Here is a 23,175-nt window from a genome sequence, read left to right on the forward strand (position 1 = left end):
AATGTGGTACAACTTGTTAAAGTTTAAGCATTGAATCAAAGGAGGTTGAGCGCATCAATTAAAGAACAATTTCGGAACTTTTATTTCCTGTCACCTATGTAGAGCAGGGGTTTATTCACGTCTAAAATTGTATAATGTCAACCCAAGATATTGTGTAATGTCTACTAGGTGTGGCAGTGATACATCACACCCAAAAATTTGTGAATTTCACTGGAAAATGTAACTGACAATTTTTATTTTATTTTTTACCGTTCTAATAGGTATAGCAGTGGTACATCACACCCAAAAATTGGTGAATTTCACCAGAAAATGTAACTGACAATTATTTTAATTTTTTTTTCGGTCTACTAGGTATAGCAGTGGTACATCACACCCAAAAATTGGTGAATTTCACCGGAAAATGTAACTGACAATTTATTTATTTTTTAACCTGTCTACTAGGGATAGCAGTGGTACTTCACACCCAAAAATTTGTGAATTTCACCCGAAAATGTAACGCCGTTCTCAGCGTAACTAAGAGATGACATCTGCAGCAAAGGCTGCCAAATAAACTTTTTTTTTGCCAAAACGGGTGTTTTTTTAATAACTGAATATGACAGCAGTATATAACCCTGGAATTTCAAACGTCTTGATGCTGCAAGGGCGGAGATATTGTGTATTTTGCCTAAAAAAGGGTGTTTTATTAATAGAAGAATATAACCACTGTATATTCAGGGTGTATCTCACACGCCCTGACCCACACTAGGCCTCAACTAAAGATTTGTGCACCAAATGGCGGTATTTCAAATACCTGAATATAACCCCTGTATTTATAGGGTGTATCTCACACGCCCTGACCCACACTAGGCCTCAATTAAAAATGTATTTACGCACTTTGACTTTCTGAGCACCTGTCATGTTTCCTGAGGTTCTACAATGCCCAGACAGTAGAAACATCCCCCAATTGATCCCATTTCGGAAAGTAGACACCCTAAGGTATTCACTGATGGACATAGTGAGTTCATGGAAGTTTTTATTTTATGTCACAAGTTAGCGGAAATGAAATTTTTTTTTTCTTACAAAGTCTCATATTCCACTAACTTGTGACAAAAAAATAAAATTTTACATGAACTCACCATGCCACTCACGGAATACCTTGCGGTGTCTTCTTTCTAAAATGGGGTCACTTGTGGGGTATTTATACTGCCCTTGCATTTTAGGGGCCCTAAAGCGTGAGAAGTAGTTTGCAATCCAAATGCGTAAAAATGCCCTGTGAGATCCTAAAAGTACTCATTGGAATTTGGGCCCCTTTGCACACCTAGGCTGCAAAAAAATGTCACTCATGTGGTATCGCCGTACTCAGGAGAAGTAGGGCAATGTGTTTTGGGGTGTATTTTTACATATACCCATGCTGGGTGAGAGAAATATCTCTCTAAAAGACAACTTTTCCCATTTTTTTTATACAAAGTTGTCATTTGACAGAGATATTTATCACACCCAGCATGGGTATATGTAAAAATACACCCCAAACCACATTGCCCTACTTCTCCTGAGTACGGAGATACCACATGTGTGACACTTTTTTGCAACCTAGGTGCGCAAAGGGGCCCAAATTCAAATGAGTACCTTTTAAGAGGGCATTTTTAGGCATTTGGATTCCAGACTTCTTCTCACGCTTTAGGGTCCCTAAAATGCCAGGGCAGTATAAATACCCCAAATGTGACCCCATTTTGGAAAGAAGACACCCCAAGGTATTCCGTGGGGTGCATGGCGAGTTCATAGAAGTTTTTTTTTCTGGCACAAGTTAGTGGAAATTGATTTTTTTTGTTTTTTTCTCACAAAGTCTCCCTTTCCGCTAACTTGTGAAAAAAAAGTTCAATCTTTCATGGACTCAATATGCCCCTCAGCGAATACTTTGGGATGTCTTCTTTCCAAAATGGGGTCATTTGTGGGGTGTTTGTACTGCCCTGGCATTTGAGGGTCTCCGCAATCAGTACATGTATGGCCAGCATTAGGAGTTTCTGCTATTCTCCTTAGATTTTTTTTCCGACTGGGTCAGAAGCCTGTAGACCTCTTCAGAAGAAAACCCCTTCCTTGCCATTTGGTCAACTAAATTTAGGGGGTATTCCCTGAGACTACCCAAGAAAAAAAGCAAGCTTGTCTTACAAATGGGAGGCTAGCGAAGTACAGGAAGCCGCTGCGATTGATAAAAAATATCAAAACTGTTTTTTTTTTATCGCCGCAGCGCTTGTGTAGTGATCGTGAAGTGCTAAAAAAATTATAAAATTTTGTCACTGCGTGAAGGAGGAATTACCCAGCCGCCCGCAGGACGCATCTCTGCGTTAGGCGGTCGGGAGGTGGTTAAGGGTGTGCACACCTATGGAACCATATTATTTTATTTTTATATATTTTTTTCCCTCTACCTAAAAGATTTAATTTTGTTTTTCAATTGAGTTGTACAGTTTATAGGTCACATTAACCCCTTCAAGACCAAGCTAGTTTTTACCATAAGGACCAAGCCACATTTAGCAAATCTGACATGTTTCACTTTATGTGGTAATAACTCTGGAACGCTTTTACTTATATAAGCGATTCTGAGATTGTTTTCTCGTGACATATTGTACTTCATGTTAGTGGTAAATTTGAGTAAATATGTTTCACCTTTATTTATAAAAGATTCCAAAATTTACAGAAAATTTTGAAAAATTATCAATTTTCTAAATTAGAATTTCTCTGACAGACAGTGGTAACTTACAAAATAGTTATTACTTTACATTTACCATATGTCTACTTCATGTTTGCATCATTTTGTAAATGTTATTTTATTTTTTTGGGATGTTAGAAGGCTTAGAAGTTTAAAAACAAATTTTAAAAATTTTCAGAACATTTCCAAAACCCACTTTTTAAGGACCAGTTCATGTCTGAAGTCACTTTGTGAGGCTTATATAATAGAAACCACCAAAAAATGATCCCATTTTACAAACTACACCCCTCAAGATATTCAAAATTGATTTTACAAACGTTTTTAACCCTTTAAGTATTCCACCAGAATTAATGGAAAATGGAGGGGAATTTTTAAAATTTAACTTTTTTTGCAGATTTTTCCATTTAGATCCATTTCTCCTGCAACCCAGCATGAGTTAACAGCAAAATACACCTCAATATTTGTTACCTTGAATCCTAAGTTTACAGAAACACCCCATAAAGTTCTATATGGGGACACAGCAGGGCTCAGAATGAGAGGAACACTGTGTGGCTTTTGGAAGGCAGATTTTGCTGGAATAATTTTCAGGCACCATGAAGCAATTAAGGACACCCTGAGGAACCCCAACAGTGAAAAAACCCCAAATGTGACTCCATTATGGAAAATACACCCCCAATGAATTTTTCAAGGGGTGCACTGAGCACTTTGGCCCAATAGCCGTTTCATAGAATTTAGAAAGACTTGGCAGTGAAAATGAAAATGAAAAATTTCATCTTTTGAAGAATATCTCGCTTCAGGCCCAAATTTTTCATTTTAATAAGGGGTATCAGGAGAAAATGCACCCCATAATCTGTTACCCATTTTCTCCTGAATACATCAACACCCCATATGTGGCTGTAAAGTGCTGTATGAGCACACAGCAGGGCTCAGAATGGGAGGAACACCGTGTGGCTTTTGGAAGGCAGATTTCGATGGAATAATTTTCAGGCACCATGTCGCATTTGAAGACACCCTGAGGCACCCCAACAGTGAAAGAACCCCCAAAAGTGACCCCATTATGGAAAATACACCACCCAAGGCATTCAAGGGGTGCACTGAGCACTTTGGCCCAATAGCCGTTTCATAGAATTTAGAAGGACTTGGCAGTGAAAATGAAAAAGTCATATTTTACAAGAATATCTTGCTTTAGGCCCAAATTTTTCATTTTAACAAGGGGTATCAGGAGAAAATGCACCCCATAATCTGTTACCCACGTTCTCCTGAGTACGTCAACACCCCATATGTGGTTGTAAAGTGCTGTATGAGCACACAGCGGGGCTCAGAATGGGAGGAACACTGTGTGGCTTTTGGAAGGCAGATTTTGCTGGAATAATTTAAAGCACCATGAAGCATTTGAAGACACCCTGAGGCACCCCAACAGTGAAAACCACAAAAACATGGCTCTATGGGTGCCAGAACATAAAAGGAAATTGAAGAAATGCCTCATTTAATAAAATTACACCTTTTAATGTATTCATCTAGGGGTATAATGGGAATTTTTAAGTTTTTAAGCTATTATTGGATTGCCAAATGGAAAAATGCTTAACTGAAAATGTCTTGACATGGATTAATTAGGAAATTAGTGAAATGGACTTAATGGGTATCAGTGGAGGTGTGATAAATTTGAAAGCACTCTCCAATGCAGAGGCTCGGTTTAGAGGGGCAGGTCTGACAGTAGTAAGTGGTGTCTTTCCTAATCCCTTTAACCGAGCAACCTCTACACTTTTTTTGGGGTCGCCTTTTTTTTCTGTGGGGGGAAGTACTCCAGGGAAATGATGCCTACGTATTATTCTTGATATCCCCAGAAGCACTGCCGGATGAAAAACTGCCCTCTCTCCTTCCTGAACGCCAAAAATCATTTTTTTAATTATTTTATCCTGAAATTCCAAGAAGGTCCCCCCATGACCAGCTGTTCTGTGGATTACAAAGGCATTATATAGCGACACTTGGGTTAGGTACACAGCTAATTTTTTGTACCACACCTTAGATTTTCTTTAGGCACTGTAGGGCTATAGTACCTGGTCTGAAAGATCCACTCCACCCATGAACTTGTTGAAATCCTGGATACACACAGGCTTGATGTTCTGCTCTGTGGTTCCTCAGACTGGGACTGGGGTGGACTGATCTGCATGGATGGTAGTCAACACAAGAACATCCAGTTTGTCCTTGTATTTTAGCAGCATCAAATTTTCTGAGCAAACAGCCCTGCTTTCCCCACAACGCACTGTCTGATCTATAAAGGATTTAGGGAGCCCTTTTTGATTTCTTCTAATTGTGCCACATGTGCCTATGCCTCTGGCAGCAAGGAACTTCAGGAGAGGGACACTATTGTAAAAGTTGTCCAAATACAGATGTATCCGTGGTCCAGCAGGGAGTGGATTAAATTCCATACTATCTTCCCACTTATACCCAGAACCGGGGGACAATCGGGTGGCTCAATTTTTGAATCTTTTCCCTCGTAAATACGAAAGCGCAGTGTATACCCGGATACACTTTCACAGGCCTTATACAACTTCACACCATACCTAGACCTTTTATTGGGCAGGTACTGGCAGAAATGTAATCGGCCTTTGAAGTGGACCAATGATTCATCCACTGAGAGACATTTTTGGGGGGTATATACTTGACCAAATTTGGAATTGTAGTGGTCAACCACTGGCCTAATTTTAGAAGAGCTTCGAAACGGGCCCAGGGCATGACAAGACAGTGAAGAGGGGTGTGATATGAAATATCTTTGTTCCAATGCGAACGTATTGTTGTTTTTTTTATAATGCCCATGCTTAGGAGAAGTCCACAAAACCTTTGCATTTTTGCATTTCAGTCGTGTTAGTAGGGGTCCTTTTGCGGGGCCTTGAGAGATAACTGTCTGGATGGGAGGCAATTATTGTTCTTCATATATATTTGTTTGTTCCACCATCAAGTTAATTAGGTCATCAGTGAAGAATAATTGGAAAAAAATTCATTTCACTGAAACCTGTTGTATCTACATTGATGCCTGGAGTGGCTGTACATTCAGGCACCTGGGGCACATAGTTTTCTGCAGGGATCCATGAAGAGTCACTTGTATGGGGCTGCGACTGCGCACTACCCCTAGGACGCCTACGAGGGGGTTCATCATTAGATGAATCATCTGAGGAAGATGAAACAAAAAATGTCACTTCATCTCCACTGTTGGAGTCAGTGTCCTCAAAAAGCACGGCATATGCCTCTTCGGCAGTGAAAAGCCGTTTAGTCGTTTTAAACTCTAAACTAACATAGATTTTTTTTGTCTTTTTTTTTTTTTAAATAGAACAGCAGACTAAAATACTATATATCCTTTAGGATAAAAACTCGCAGAGTCACTTGGAAATTATTGACAGGTGTCACAGGTAGCACAGATGGCTGGCGACGAGCCAGGGGTCTAGTATGGGGCACAGAGTAGTGCCAATATCCTTACTGGGTCAGAAAAGGGGTTAATTAATGTATTATTTTACAGTATTAGGTGGCACAAATCCACATGGGGCATAAGAGACTTATATTTTACAGAATGGTGCCACTCAAATACAGGAGACGAGTATATACACACAAGAGGATGGCACACCTATTGACGGTTATTTTTTCAAATTTTTAATGTAACTTGTGATTGTGTGACAGGTGACTTGACGGACAGACAGGCTAGTGTGACGGGTGTCTTTATTGAATGGACAAACTGGAGTCACAGGTGTCTTGATGAACGGACAGACTGGACTGACAGGTGTCTTGATGGGCGGACAGGCTAGAGTAATAGGTGTCTTTATTGAACAGACAGACTGGACTGACAGGTGTCTTGATGGTCAGACAGGCTGGAATGACAGGTGTCTTTATTGAATGGACAGACTAGACTGACAGGAGTCTTGATGGATGGACAGGCTGGAGTGAAAGGTGTCTTTATTGAACGGACAAACTTTAGTGACAGGTGTCTTGATTGACGGACAGACTGGAGTCACAGGTGTCTTGATGGATGGGCAGGCTAGTGTGACAGGTGTCTTTATTGAACAGACAAACTGGAGTCACAGGTATCTTGATGGACGGACAGACTAGACTGACAGGTGTCTTGATGGACGGACAGGTTGGAGTGACAGGTGTCTTTATTGAACTGACAGACTGGACTGACAGGTGTCTTGATGGACGGACAAACTGGAGTGACAGGTGTCTTTATTGAACGTACAAACTGGAGTCACAGGTGTCTTGATTGACAGACAGACTGGAGTCACAGGTGTCTTTATTGAATGGACAAACTGGAGTCACAGGTGTCTTTATTGAACGGGCAAACTTTAGTGACAGGTGTCTTGATGGACGGGCAGACTGGAGTGATATGTGTCTTTACTGAACAGACAAACTGGAGTCACAGGTTTCTTAATGGACGGACAGGCTGGAGTGACAGGTGTCTTGACAGATGAATATGCTGGAGTGACAGGTGTCTGGATGGATGGACAGACTGGAGTGACAGGTGTCTTGACGGATGAACAGGCTGGACTGACAGGTGTCTTGATGGACGGACAGGCTGGAGTGACAGGTGTCTTAATGGACGGACAGATGTCTTGATGAACGGCCAGGCTGGAGTGACAGGTGTCTTTATTGAATGGACAAACTAGAGTCACAGGTGTCTTGATTGATGGACAGGCTGGAGTGACAGGTGTCTTGACGGACGAATAGGCTGGACTGACAGGTGTCTTGATGGACTGACAGGCTGGAGTGACAGGTGTCTTTATTGAACGGACAAACTGGAGTGACAGGTGTCTTGATGGATGGACAGACTGGAGTGACAGGTGCCTTGACGGATGAACAGGCTGGACTGACAGCTATCTTGATGGACCGACAGGCAGGAATGACAGGTGTCTTAATGGACGGACAGGTGTCTTGATGGACGGACAGGCTGGAGTGACAGGTGTCTTGACGGGCAGACAGTTGTCTTAACAGACGTACAGTAGTGACAGGTGTCTGGATGAGGTGACGATGACAGGACTGGACAGGACTAATCTCACTGACGGGGCAAATCAGGCACAGAAGAGTGGCAAATCAGTACTGAAGGGGTTAATTAGGGGTTAATTATGTACGAAGCAGGGGATGAGGCACAGAACTGACTACAGATGACAGGATGTTGATGAGGCACAGAACTGATCTGTGTCACTGACTGGGGCACAGAAGCAGCTTTTCGGCACAAAAGGGGTTAATTCGATCTGGTAGGTATTAATGTACAGCAGCTTTTCACACTCTCTCCTTCTCTGATCGCTTCCCTGACAGGAATTGGGACGATCAGAGAAGGAGAGGCACACAGTCCCTCCCTAACCCCCCCCTTACCTGCCCCGATGCGCTGCGATTGGTCCCTCTGCAGTATTGGACCAATCACAGTGATCGCGGGCAGGTCAGAGCTCCGATGCAGTTCCCGCCGGCGTCTCTGGTTTCCTAGCAACCCCAGCATGCTGGCTTCACTGAACCTTCAGCGCATCGCTCCCTGCGCTGACAGAGAAAGCCGATCACGTACATGCACATGGGGATGCGGTGAGGCACCACATTCCCCCACGTACATGTACGTGATGTTGCGTGAAGGGGTTAAAGGTGGAAAAAGTTCTGAAACCTGACATTTTAACAGGGGTGTATATACTTTTTATATCCACTGTATATATATATTTCACAATTCCGACACTCCCGCATGCAAAGGTGAACAGGACGAGTCACAACTTGAACTTGTTCTTTTTCATTTTGAGTTTGATGTCAAATTTTGCACTTTTTGATTGAATGTTTTTGTTGCGGTTTATATACGTTATTCGTTTTTAACTTCATGTATGTTGCAGGGTTACAAGACTGAAGATATATATTTTACATTTGATTTTGGAAACCAAACCTTGTTCGATGAACTTTTTTTTATTGGTTTTCCTCACACCCTGAAGACGAGAATTTTATTGTTCGTTGGTTTGTTACCTATTTATATATTGACCATTTTAGGGAACAGTTTTCTGATTTGCACTGTTATCTCCAGCCCTCAGTTGCACACACCCATGTATTATTTTCTCTGTAATTTGTCTTTTATTGACATGTTTTACTCATCAAATTACGTTCTGAAACTGCTGTTTGACGTATTTTCTGTAGAAAGAAAAATTTCGGTGACCGGCTGCCTGACACAAATGTACTTTGGTTTGATTCTAGGGGGTACTGAGTATCTGTTATTGGCTGTCATGGCGTATGACCGGTATATCGCCATATGCTTTCCCTTACATTACACCGTCATCGTGAGCTGGAGGACATGTAAATACATCACAGTCATTATGTGGTCATGGAATATAATTATAAGTGTAGTTCCTCCAATTTTTAAGCCTTATGTATTCTGTAGAGGAAACCAGGTCAATCATTTTGCTTGTGAGAGTGTAGTCCTTCTAAAGCTGATGTGTGGAGACATTGTCTTTTATAAATTAACTATATTTTTTGGGAGCTTGTTTGTTCTATTCTTACCATTTATTTTCATTGTTTTCTCTTACATTTGTATCATTATATCGATATTAAATCTCAGCTCAGTAGATAGCAGATCAAAGACATTTTCCACATGTGCTTCACACTTGATTGTTGTTTTTATTATTTACGGGACATGTATGACCACATACTTGGGGCAAGAAAATGGCGATTCATCCAGCGTAAAATATGTTTCTATATTATATGTCATCATTGCTCCTTTATTAAATCCTTTCATTTACAGCTTGAGGAATAATGAAGTGAAAAGAGCATTTTGGAAAATTTTGAACAGATATTCAGTACCACATTCATTATAATTGCTGAGCCAGGAACCCCTGATTTTTTCTTTTTTAAAAACAGATCTGTGACAGTGCCACACCAAAAAAGGCCATCATGGAAGTAAGAAGCTCAAACTTGAAGACTGACTAAACAAAGTTATGTTTGCAGGTGACTTCCAGGAGAGAGATTTTGTCTTTTGGCACAGTGTTCTCCTGTCATATGAAACAAAAATGGAACTTTTGCTAACAATGAGGAGCACTACGTATGTGAAACACAGAGAGGTGCTGTAATAGAAATATTTGAAGTAGAAATTTGCTTGCATCAGACTTTGTGTAAGGAAAGGTAAATCTCTTCATCAAGACTCAACGGTGTTATCATGTTGAGTTTTGCTGAGCACTCTCCTTTCCTGCCCAGTCTGTTCACCTTTATTTAGTCACAAAAGGGTGTAACTAATAGAGAAGCTGCCGGCCTGTAAACCGACCACTTACTTTATGTAACAAGGATACAGAAAGTGATGATACAGGAAGATGAGAAACCACCATCATTTAGAATAACATAGCCAGCTAACAAACACATGTATACAATCATCTCCCAATAAATCTGCGTCTTGCGCGGGGGCCCTAGCCAGCGTCCATACATTCGCCAAGAAAACACTGCTCTGCTGAACACATCAGTCTCCCCTGGCCCACAGCCCAGTGCATAGCACATGGACCATTCGCCGACGGAGACCTCTGCGCCCGGCAGCTATGTCTCCACATAAAACAGGGTTTACCTTGACACTGAGAGACATGATGACAATACACAATATATTAAAAACACATCCTAATAAAATTTCCACAACAGTCCGTCCTCTTTGTTATATGCTCCCCAGTGTCCCTCGATGAATCTCGATCTTCTTCTTTGAAAAAAACTGTCTTGTCTACGAAAAGTCCTGAATCCATAAAACAAAACAGATGACGGAAAACAGAAAGTCAATCTTGACACGTAGCTTAAAAACAAATCTTTACTCGAGATTTTTTTCTTCGGGAGGTGACTCAGGAGGTGGCGTTTTGCGCTGGTCGCCGGCTGGTTTGGAATCTTCTGCATCTGATCCATGGTTTGGCTTCAGGGCATCTTGTCTGTTCAGGCTTCAGTAACTCGGTCGATTAGACATCAGAAACATCTCACTCTGGCGTATAGAAGGAATGGAAACAAAAAAACATAAGTACATGTCCTATTTCCTTTAGCCCAGATTCAATGGAAAACCAGTGAGCCCCAAGACCCCCCAAAGCTTTAAAATGGATTCCAACCCTCACTAGTCAAAGCTCTGCCTCTGCCCTTCTCCTGTCAGTATGGGCCTGACCCTTGTCAATGGTGTCTGCTAGCCAGGCATAACCGTCATCTAATTCACAGAAGCCCTCCTTTGGACACTCTACTGACGTTTCTCGTGATCTCTCTCACTGCCTCAACGGTTTCATTGAACATCTCATCCACTATTGACGAGAAATTGTTCAATAGCTTCATAAGTCCAACTCCCCATCCCGTCCAGGTAGAAAACAACTCCCTTCCAGCTCTCCCTGACTTTCTTAACACCTTCCACCACATCAGTTCCTCCCAATCGGCTGCAACGTAAGATGCAGGGACAAGCTTCACCAGGACACATGAACCTTTGGCATTAGGGGGAGTTACCTTATAAGGGGCTGATCCGCCTAGGAAATACGGACCCATCAACTCCACACAAGAACTTCTGACGGTCATGGGCCTCCAGTAATAACTGAATAGACTGAGGGATCACTCCCTGAGTCTGAATGTCACACCCTTCTTTCCAGCAGATATAATCTGGTCTATGGGTGTTATTAAAGAGATCGGGGGTTTCATTAGTAAGGTTGACCGTTATACCTTCCTTAAAACTGGAGGATCCCACAAACTTATGCCCTTTACCACATCTACGGGCCGCCTAGCTGCCCGGACACCCATACAGGATTAACAAGCGAGGAGCAGGAGCCAGAGCTAATATTAAACCTATAGCTCATATTGCCATCTAGCCCTTGCTAGTTTAAGGTGCGTTTCCCGCCCTAGATTCTTGCAATGACTGGTGTAGATCCAGTTGTCTCATCCCTCGAACTTCAGAGAGGTTGGCGTCATCAGCAGCACCTGGAATGGCCCAAGATATCTCGGCTCTAGTCCCGTCCTCAAATGTTTCTTTAGCACGACCCAATCACCTGGTTGACTAGAATGAACACTGGTTATTGAGTCTGAGTCCGGGATAGACTCCCAAACCCGGTGGTGGACATCGGGTGATAACCCGTGGGGCTGCCTGGGGGTGTCCCTGATGGAATAAAGGGTTAAAGCGGAACATTCAGGCCATGGATCGGCCATGATTTTTACCTTCTTTGAAAAAATCTGTACCAAGTACCATCAAAGAAAATGCAGTCATGATGGTTCTCAACGTAATTCCCTACTAGGTTAGAAAATTGACAGTTGAGAGGTTACAATGGTTAGTAAAAAATTTGAAGATTGTTGTTTTCTGCACCACTTCCCCCCTTTCTCATCATTCTTAAAACCAGGACAAAGAAAAGCTGTATTTAACATGGTGCATCGTAAATTCCTAAACAAAAATAGACACAAATGGCTGAAAATAAAACCAAAAAAGATGCCAAAATATGAAAAAGGAAAAAAACAGAAAAAAAATTTGATTACAACAATAAAAACCTAAAAATAAAATGGGTTAGTAAAAGAAAACCTGTAAAAAGGAGAGAAAAAAACAACGTAGAAAACTTCAGTTTCAGGAACTCTTGCTATATACATTGAGATTCAGTAAAAAGTAAATGTTAACTTAAAGGGAATCTGTCATGTGGATATTTGATTATAAGCTAACTAATTATATACAATCATTAACTACTAAAAAGTACCTTAGATGTATTCACTTACTGGTGTGACAGATGGTTACCTCATAATATACACACAAAGATGCCGCAGGCCGCATGTTAATGAGCTGATTTGAGCCCAGCGTGATGTCATTGAGTCCAGCGTATATTTAATTCAGAGCTATAGCCACTCCCCTGCCCACCTGCTGCTGATTCATATGGAAAATAACTGTCATTCAGCAGCAGGTGGGCGGGGAGAGTCAGGAGCTCATGAATATTCAGGACTCATCATTATCAGCTGGAGCTTTTTAATACAAGATGTTGGCAGATTGACTGGGTCAATTAAAGAAAGTGACCCAGCATTTTGCTAAGAGAATCAGTCACTTATTTATGCTGCCCTAAGTCAGGACACCATAAAACTGGTGACAGGTTCCCTTTAAAACCAAAACTCAAATACAAAAAACAAAAACCTTACGAATACAGTTGAGCGGACACCTGGATGTTCGGGTTAGACGAGTTCGGCCGAACTTGAAAAAAAAGTTTGGGTTCGGGACCCGAAATTAACCCGAACTTGACCCCAAACCCCATTGAAGTCAATAGTGACCTGAACTTTGGGGCACTAAAATGGCTCTAAAATAGTCCTGGAAAGGGCTAGAGGGCTGCAAAAGGCATCAAAATGTGCTTAAGAGCTTGGCAACTGTTCTGCAAACAAATGTGGATAGGGAAATGACTTAAAATAGCAAAATTCGAAAAAATATTAAATAACAATCTGGATCTAGGATTAGGAGGTTTAGGACGCGGTGGATGCGTGGATGTGGTGGTGTAGGTTGACGTGGCAGTGTAGGTGGAAGCGGCGGTGAAGAAGGAATAGGTAGCCAACACTGATTTGTGTTATTTTTTATTTTTAAATTGGGGTAATTCCCAAAATATTGGGACATATAACAAAATAAAACTAAGAATAAGTGCACTTGAGTACAAGAATGGATGGTTGAGGCTGGTATAAATGTCTATTCTGCACAAGGTACGGACAAGTCCTGTGGGATCCGTGCCTGGTTCATTTGAATAAACGTAAGCTTGTCCACATTGGCTGCGGCCTGTGATAATGCTCTCTGCCGTGCTAAACACACGTTCACACTATACACTGGCTGCAGGGCAGGTCAGCACCTCCAAGGCTGACAAAGCTTTTCCACATTTTGGCCATGCTAACCCTGCCTTCTCAGGTGATGGCGGTGCCCCAGCTGCGTTGGCGACCTCATCCTCCTCCTCTGCCTTCGCCTTGTGCTTCCACTGTGCCCCCGCTGTCAGGTGGGAATGCCATCTGCGCTTGTAGTCGCGCATCTTCCGATCAGTAACAGATGTTTTCACTAAATTTAGTTCCCTGTCAGCAATACAGAGCAGGGGTTCATTCACGGCAAAAGGGGGTTCATGTCACCCAGCAATAGAACAGAGGATTTTGAAAGATTTAGGCCCCTGTCACCCAGGCACAGCAGGGGTTCATTCACTGCAAAAGGGGGTTCATGTCACCCAGCAATAGAACAGAGGATTTAGAGAGAACGAGGCCCATGTCACCCAGGCACAGCAGTGTTTCATTCACGGCAAAAGGGGGTTCTTGTCACCCAGCAATAGAACAGAGGATTTTGAGAGATTTAGGCCCCTGTCACCAAGGCACAGCATATATCTTTGCGTCAGCACCTCCAAGGCGTAAAGGGCAAGCTCAGGCCATGTGCCCAATTTGGAGACCCAGAAGTTGAAGGGGGCAGACCCGTCATTCAGTACGTGTAGGCGTGTGCACACATACTGCTCCACCATTAGTGATGAGCGGCAGGTGCCATATTCGATTTCGACGAAATTCGCGAATATTCGATAGAATATTCGTTTTATATTCGTCGAAATCGAATATTCGTCATTATTCTAGTTATCGTGAATAATATGTGATTTAAAAAATCGCATATGCGATTTTTTTAATTATTTTTTTTTTTTTTAACTTAAAGGCTACTCTCCTATTGAAATCGCAAATGCGATTAATATAACACGAAATAATCGCATTTGCGATTTCAACGTAATTCTCAAATCCGACAGTACATTCTAGTATATGGAGACGTTACCATGGTGATGGGGACGCTCCATGAGCACGGAATATAGCAGGGATCAGCAACCTTCGGCACTCCAGCTGTGGTGCAACTACAACTCCCAGCATGCACACCTCCATGGCTGTTCTCAGGACTCCCAAAGAAGTGAATGGAGCATGCTGGGAGTCGTAGTTTGACAACAGCTGGAGTGCCGGAGGTTGCTGATCCCTGGAATATAGCATTACTAAGGTGAAATTGAAAATGCGATTATTTCGTGTTATATTAGGCTACTTTCACACTAGCGTTCGGGCGGATCCGTTCTGAACGGATCCGCTCATATTAATGCAGACGGAGGCTCCGTTCAGTACGGATCCGTCTGCATTAATAACTTTAAAAAAATTCGCAAGTGCGCAAGTGCGAAAGTAGCCTGCGCGGATCCGTTCAGACTTTCAATGTAAAGTCAATGGGGGACGGATCCGCTTGAAGATTGAGCCACATTGTGGCATCTTCAAACGGATCCGTCCCCATTGACTTACATTGAAAGTCTGGACGGATCCGCACGGATCCGCACGCCTCCGAACGGCCAGGCGGCCACCCGAACGCTGCAAGCAGCGTTCAGCTGTCCGCCTGTCCGTGCGGAGGCGAGCGGAGCGGAGGCTGAACGCCGCCAGACTGATGCAGTCTGAGCGGATCCGCCTCCATTCAGACTGCATCAGGGCTGGACGGCTGCGTTCGGGTCCGCTCGTGAGCTCCTTCAAACGGAGCTCACGAACGGAAACCCGAACGCTAGTGTGAAAGTAGCCTTAATCGCATTTGCGATTTTTTTTTTTTTTTTACTATGGTTGGCTTCAATGGTAGAATTAGCGAATATGACGAATATATTCGTTATATTCCACAAAACGAATATACGAATGTATTCGTCATATTCCACAAAACTAAGATATTCTGCATCTTCGTTTTAGCTACCTATTCATCAACTTCGCTAATTCTAGCAATCATATAGGAAAGTTTACTATAGAGACAGCTAAGTTTAATTCGCTATGCGATTATATGACTGCTTTTTTTTTATATAAATAGAATAATTATAATACCTGATAATTATTATAATCTATTTATATAAAAAAGCAAAGTAATATAATCGCATAGCGAATTATACTTATCTGTCTCTATAGTAAACTGCAAATGCGATTAATATAACACGAAATAATCGCATTTGCGATTTTAACTTAGTAATGCTATATTCCAGGGATCAGCAACCTCCGGCACTCCAGCTGTTGTCAAACTACGACTCCCAGCATGCTCCATTCACTTCTTTGGGAGTCCTGAGAACAGCCATGGAGGTGTGCATGCTGGGAGTTGTAGTTGCACCACAGCTTTATTTATTTAGTGTTATATTAATAGATTTTTTATTTTTTATTTTTTTACTATGGTTGGCTTCAATGGTAGAATTAGCGAATATGACGAATATATTCGTTATATTCCACAAAACGAATATACGAATATATTCGTTTTATTCCACAAAACGAAGATAACGAAGTATTCTGCATCTCAGTTATATCTACCTATTCATCAACTTCGCTAATTCTAGCAATCATATAGGACAGTTTACTATAGAGACAGATAAGTATAATTCGCTATGCGATTATATTACTTTGCTTTTTTATATAAATAGATTATAATAATTATCAGGTATTATAATTATTCTATTTATATAAAAAAAAAGCAGTCATATAATCGCATAGCGAATTATACTTAGCTGTCTCTATAGTCAACTGTCCTATATGATTGCTAGAATTAGCGAAGTTGATGAATAGGTAGATATAACTGAGATGCAGAATACTTCGTTATCTTCGTTTTGTGGAATATGACGAATACATTCGTATATTCGTTTTGTGGAATATAACGAATATATACGTTGCGATTTCAACGTAATTCTCAAATCCGACAGTACATTCTAGTATATGGAGACGTTCCCATGGAGATGGGGACGCTCCATGAGCACGGAAGGCGGCAGAAGCGGCAACGGGCACTGACTGGAGCAACCAGGAAGCCAGGAATCCAAAGGACAGGTAAGAACAACTTTAGGGAAGTGGGAAAGGAAAAAATATAACAATAAAAAAAAAAAAAAAGAATATTCGAAATATCGAATTTATAGCACTATATTCGAAATATTCGCGAATTAGCGAAGTGCCGATATTCGCGAAAAAAATTCGCTATTCGAATATTCGCGCTCAACACTATCCACCATGTTTTTGAAATGCTGCCTCCCGCTAAGACGTTCAGTATCAGCTGGTGGTGCTGGTTGTTGTGGCGTGCTGACAAAGCTTTTCCACATTTCGGCCATGCTAACCCTGCCTTCTGAGGTGCTGGCGGTGCCCCAGCTGCATTGGCGACCTCTTCCTCGTCCACTGCCTCCGCCTTGTGCTTCCACTGTGCCCCCGCTGTCAGGTGGGAATGCCACCAGCAGCGGGTCTACCAGCGTGTGCTTGCGCATCTTACGATCATGCTCCAGTGACGGAATATAGGACGGTACATTGTCCTTGTAATGGGGATCCAGTAGCGTGGCGACCAAGTAATCAGCACAAGTTAGAATGTGAGCAACTCGGCGGTCGTTGCGGAGACACTGCAGCATGTAATCGCTCATGTGTGCCAGGCTGGCCAGAGGGAACGAAAAGCTGTCCTCTGTGGGAGGTGTATCGTCTTTGTCCTCTGTATCCCCCCATCCACGCACCAGTGATGGCCATGAGTTGGTCTGGGTGACACCCTGCTGTGAGCATGGGTCCTCCTCCTCCATCTCCTCCTCCTCATCCTCCACCTCGTCATTCTCCAGAACTGTGGCCTGGCTGGACAATTGTGTACCTTGGGTTTGTGGGTACAGGAACCCACCCTCGGAGCCACATGGGAATGAATGGCCGGAAACCCTACAAAATGATCCCTCTTCCTCCTCCTCCTCCTCCTGTGCCAAATCCTCTTCCATCATCACCAGGAGCGTTTTTTCAAGGAGGCATAGAAGTAGGATAGTAACGCTGAGAACGGCGTTATCGGCACTGGCCATGTTGGTGGAGTACTCGAAACAGCGCAACATGGAACACAGGTCTCGCATAGAGACCCACTCATTGGTGGTGAAGTGGTGCTGTTCCGCCGAGCGACTCACCCGTGCGTGCTGCAGTTGAAACTCCACTATCGACTGCTGCTGCTTGCACAGTCTGGCCAGCATGTGCAAGGTGGAGTTCCACATTGTGGGCACGTCGCATATGAGGCGGTGAGCGGGAAGGCCGAAGTTACGCTGCAGCACTGACAGGCGAGCAGCAGCAGGGTGAGAACGCGGAAAGTGCGCACAGACGGCCCGCACTTTATGCAGCAGCAATGACATATCGGGGTAATTTTTAAGAAATCTCTGCACCACCAAATTCAGCACATGCACCAGTCAAGGGATGTGCATCAAACCAGCTTGTCCCAGAGCTGCTACGAGATTTCACCCATTATCGCACACCACCAGGCAGGGCTTGAGGCTGACTGGCACCAACCACTCATCGGTCTGTTGTTCAAGGCCCGTCCACAGCTCCTGCGCGGTGTGGGGTTTGTCCCCCAAACAGATAGGTTTTTAAACTGCCTGCTGTCATTTACCCCTGGCTGTGCTGAAGTTGGTGGTGAAGGTGTTACGCTGACCGGATGAGGAGCTGGTAGAGGATAAGGAAGCAGAGTAGGAGGAGGAAGCAACAGGAGGCAAACTGAAGCGCCCTGCAATCCTCGGTGGTGGAAGGACATGTGCCAAACTGCTATCCGTCTCAGGCCCAGCCGCCACTGCATTTACCCAGTGTGCTGTTATGGAGATATAGCGTCCCTGACCGTGCTTACTGGTCCACGTAGTCAGGTGCACCTTGCCACAGATGGCGTTGCGCAGTGCACACCTGATTTTGTCCCCTAGTTGGTTGTGCAGGGAAGGGATGGTAACCTTGAAAAGTTGTGGTGGCTGGGCACGACGTACTGTGGGACAGCCACCGCCATAAGGCCTTTAAAACTATCCGTCTCCACCAGACGGAATGACATTATTTCAAAGGCCAGTAATTTATAAATGCTGGCATTCATGGCTCGGGGTCGTGGGTAGGTAAAGGGGTACTTCCTCTTCCTCTCCAGCTTTTGGAAGATGGAGAGCTGAACGCTTCTGTGGGACATTGTGGAGATGCTTGGGGACCCAGGTGTTGGTGTTGCTGGCAGATCCTCTGTTTGCGGGTGGCAGGTGGCACTGTCACTCCAGAGGTGGATGAAGAGGCCGCGACTGCAGTAGAAGAGGAAGCAGGAGGAGCCAGAGACCTTTCTTCGTTTTTGAGGTGTCTACTCCACTGCAGCTCGTGCTTTGCACTTAAATGCCTGGTCATGCAGGTTGTGCTCTGGTTGAGAACGTTTATGCCTCGCTTCAGGCTCTGATTGAACAGTTGCAAACCACTTGTGTCTTGTCGTCAGCACATTGTCTGAAAAACTGCCACGCCAGGGAACTCCTTGGAGCTGGCTTTGGTGTGCTTGGTCCCTTGCTGCGGTGGGCAGTAGGAGGCGTACTGTCTAGAGGATGGCCACTCTGCTTTTGCACCCTGCTCCCTCTTCTGCTGTGCTGGTGGCTCTGTGCGACTACCGCCTCTTCCTCTGAACTACATAGGTTACTCGCATGACCTTGATTCCATGTGGGGTCGAGGGGCTCATCGTCCCCCACATCATCTTCCACCCAGTCTTCACCCCTGACTTCCTTGTCGGTCTGCACACTTTCGAAAGCCCCAGCAGTTGGCACCTGTGTTTCGCCATCATCTGAGACATGCTGCGATGGTCCTCCCATGTACTAATCTTGAAAGGAAGGGGTTTCACTTGTGCGTGTAGCTGGCACAGATCGACCACGTCCTCTCCCTGCAACAGGAGCTTCACCAGCAGCACCATGACCTGGGCCACGTCCCTTATTTGACGCTCTCCTCATATTTTTCGAATTTAGGATTTTGCCCTAAATGGTTGTTTAATTAATAGTAGAATAGAATGACAGTATGTAGTGGGTGTATCTCACACGGCCTGAACCAGACTAGGCCTCAATTTTAAAAAAAATATGCCCAAAATGGCTGTATTTCAAATGCCTGAATCAAACCCCTGTATGTAGAGGGAGTATCTCACAGGGCCTGAATCAGTGTAGGCCTGAATTCAATATTGGTGCAGCTAATGGCGGTATTTAAAATCTCTGAATGTAACCCAAATGTATTAAGGGTGTATCTCACAATGACATCTGCATCAAAGGCTGCCAACAAAAATTTTTGTGCCCAAACGAGCAGTATATAAGCCTGTAATTTCAGACGTACTGATGCTGCAAGGCCTGAAAATAGTGTTTTTTTTGTCAGAAAATAGTATGTTTTTCAAACCCCAGAAAATGATGGGTGAATTTCTAGCTCAAATTTCACACTGACTAATCCAGATGTTGTATATTGCCAAAAAAAGTGTTTTTTTGGTAACAGAATATGAAAGCTGTATATATTAAACTTGAATTTAACACTTGCAGATCTGGAAAATACTGTTTTGTTTTTAAAGTGTGTTTTTCAAACCCCAGAAAATGATGGGTGTATTTCTAGCTTAAATTGCACACTGACTGATCCAGATGTTGTAGATTGCCAAAAAAGTCTTTTTTTGCTAACAGAACATGAAAGCTGTATATATTAAACTTGAATTTAACACTTGCAGATCTGGAAAATACTGTTTTTTGAAGAAAAAAAATGTGTTTTTCAAACCCCAGAAAATGATGGGTGTATTTCTAGCTTAAATTGCACACTGACTAATCAAGATGTTGTAGTTTGCCCAAAAAAATGGTAATTTGCAATGTCCCAAAAGCTCAGATGCAGTGCTGGTGCACTGAGCATGCATAAAATGGTCGCCGCCGCTGCCGCCCACTCAACTAACAGACGGATAAAAGTTGTTGTTTTTTGATCAATGGGCTCAGGGCAGGGTAAAACGATTGTGTCCTGCACCAACACAACTATTTCTATGTAGTTCGCTGAGTTAGATTCTCTCCTATGCTCTCAATGTAATCACAAGTCCAGCAGCATCCTCTCCCTACACTTGTAAAAGCAGAGTGACGTGCAGCGCTACGTGACTCAAGCTTATATAGAGGCTGGGTCACATGCTGCTCTGGCCAATCACAGCCATGCCATTAGTAGGCATGGCTGTGATGGCTTCTAAGGTCAGGCAGTTAACTGCTTGTTGTTTGGCTGCTCTGCAGCCTTTCAAAAAGTGCCAAGAAAGCGCCGAACACCGAACCCGGGGTCCAAAAACCCTAAAGTTCGGTACAAACCCTAACTTTACAGTTCGGGTTCGCTCAACCCTAGTCATAAACAATTTCTTCATGATGCAGGCAGATAGGAGCGCTCCCCTGTGTAACTTTGACGTTAGCCAGTGGCAGCTCATGCATGACACCTGCCGTTTGCTTAGGCCCTTTCAGGAGGCCATTTTATTTGTCAGTTATGAGGAGTATGGGATAAACAACATCATTCCACTGCTTCATGTCCTGAAACAGATGCTGCTAAGCATGTCTGGCTAGGACACAGGAGACTTTGCACCTATATCTCATGGCCACGTGAGCCCTGTTGGGGCTAAACTGGAGGATGAGGAGGAAATTCACGCACAAGCAATGTATACAGATATGGTTGTTTTTTCTGTAGAAGTTACAGGAGAGGAGGAGCAGGAGGAGGTAGAGGGCGATGAGGAATAGAGATGGCCTTGCGGTTCGCCCGGCAGTCGTTTCGATTCGCCGAACATTCGAACATATGGAGAAATTTTCTCCCGCCATATTCTTTTACATTGTGAAGAACTTTGACCCATGACTAGGGATGAGCGAACCCGAACTGTATAGTTCGGGTTCGTACCGAATTTTGGGGTGTCCGTGATACGGACCCGAACCCGGACATTTTCGTAAAAGTCCGGGTTCGGGTTCGGTGTTCGTCGCTTTCTTGGCGCTTTTTGAAAGGCTGCAAAGCAGCCAATCAACAAGCGTCATACTACTTGCCCCAAGAGGCCGTCACAGCCATGCCTACTATTGGCATGGCTGTGATTGGCCAGAGCACCATGTGACCCAGCCTCTATTTAAGCTGGAGTCACATAGCGCCGCCGGTCACTCTGCTCTGATTAGCGTAGGGAGAGGTTGCAGCTGCGACAGTAGGGCGAGATTAGGCTGATTAACTCCTCCAAAAGACTCCATCCAGTGATCGATCTGCAGCTGTGGGTCATTGAGCTGCTGATACTCAATTGCTCACTGTTTTTAGGCTGCCCAGACCGTTTGTCAGTCACTTTTTTCTGGGGTGATCGGCGGCCATTTTGTGTCTTGTGGTGCGCCAGCACAAGCTGCGACCAAGTGCATTTAACCCTCAATGGTGTGGTTGTTTTTTGGCTAAAGCCTACATCAGGGTGAAGCTGTCACACCAAGTGCATTTAACCAGCAATAGTCTGTTTATTTTTTGGCCATATACTACATCAGGGGCAAGCTGCGCCTGTCACCAAGTGCATTTAACCCTCAATGGTGTGGTTGTTTTTTGGCTAAAGCCTACATCAGGGTGAAGCTGTCACACCAAGTGCATTTAACCAGCAATAGTCTGTTTATTTTTTGGCCATATACTACATCAGGGGCAAGCTGCGCCTGTCACCAAGTGCATTTAACCCTCAGTAGTGTGGTTGGTCAAGCTGTCACACCAAGTGCATTTGACCAGCATTAGTCTGTTTATTTTTTGGCCATATACTACATCAGGGGCAAGCTGCGCCTGTCACCAAGTGCATTTAACCCTCAGTAGTGTGGTTGGTCAAGCTGTCACACCAAGTGCATTTAACCAGCAATAGTGTGGTTAGTTTTTGGCCATATCCCAGTCTAATTCTGTCAGTAAACGTATACCTGTCACCCAGCGCCTAAATACTAGGCCTCAAGTTTATATCCAGCTAAATCTGTCGTTACTGCTGTACTGTTGTGGCTGGGCAAGTTATTTAGTGTCCGTCAAAGTACAGTTTTTGTTCTGGGTTGAAATACAATTCCCAATTTAGCAATTTCCTAATTTAGTGGTTTCTGCTGTATCAGGCCTACTTTAAATAAATCCCTAAAAGGGTATATCAGAATCAAGGTGCTGATAGGGTCATTCTGAATAACTTCACACACACGCTACTGTGCATTTCCAAGTCTAATTCTGTCAGTAAATCTATACCTGTCACCCAGCGCCTAAATACTAGGCCTCAAATTTATATCCCGCTAAATCTCTCGTTACCGCTGTACTGTTGTGGCTGGGCAAGTTATTTAGTGTCTGTCAAAGCACATTTTTTGTTCTGGGTTGAAATACAATTCCCAATTTAGCAATTTCCTAATTTAGTGGTTTCTGCTGTATCAGAGCTATTTGAAATCTATCCCTAAAAGGGAATATAATATTCAAGGTGCACATAGGGTCATTCAGAATAACTTCACACACACGCTACTGTGCATTTCCAAGTCTAATTCTGTCAGTAAACTCATACCTGTCACCCAGCGCCTAAATACTAGGCCTCAAATTTATATTCAGCTGAATTTGAATACAATACATTGGGCCAAATAATATTTTTGTTGTTGTGGTGAACGATAACAATGAGGAAAACATCTAGTAAGGGACGCGGACGTGGACATGGTCGTGGTGGTGTTAGTGGACCCTCTGGTGCTGGGAGAGGACGTGGCCGTTCTGCCACATCCACACGTCCTAGTGTACCAACTACCTCAGGTCCCAGTAGCCGCCAGAATTTACAGCGATATATGGTGGGGCCCAAT

Source organism: Bufo gargarizans, chromosome 4 (assembly GCF_014858855.1).
Source record: "Bufo gargarizans isolate SCDJY-AF-19 chromosome 4, ASM1485885v1, whole genome shotgun sequence".
NCBI lineage: Eukaryota > Metazoa > Chordata > Amphibia > Anura > Bufonidae > Bufo > Bufo gargarizans.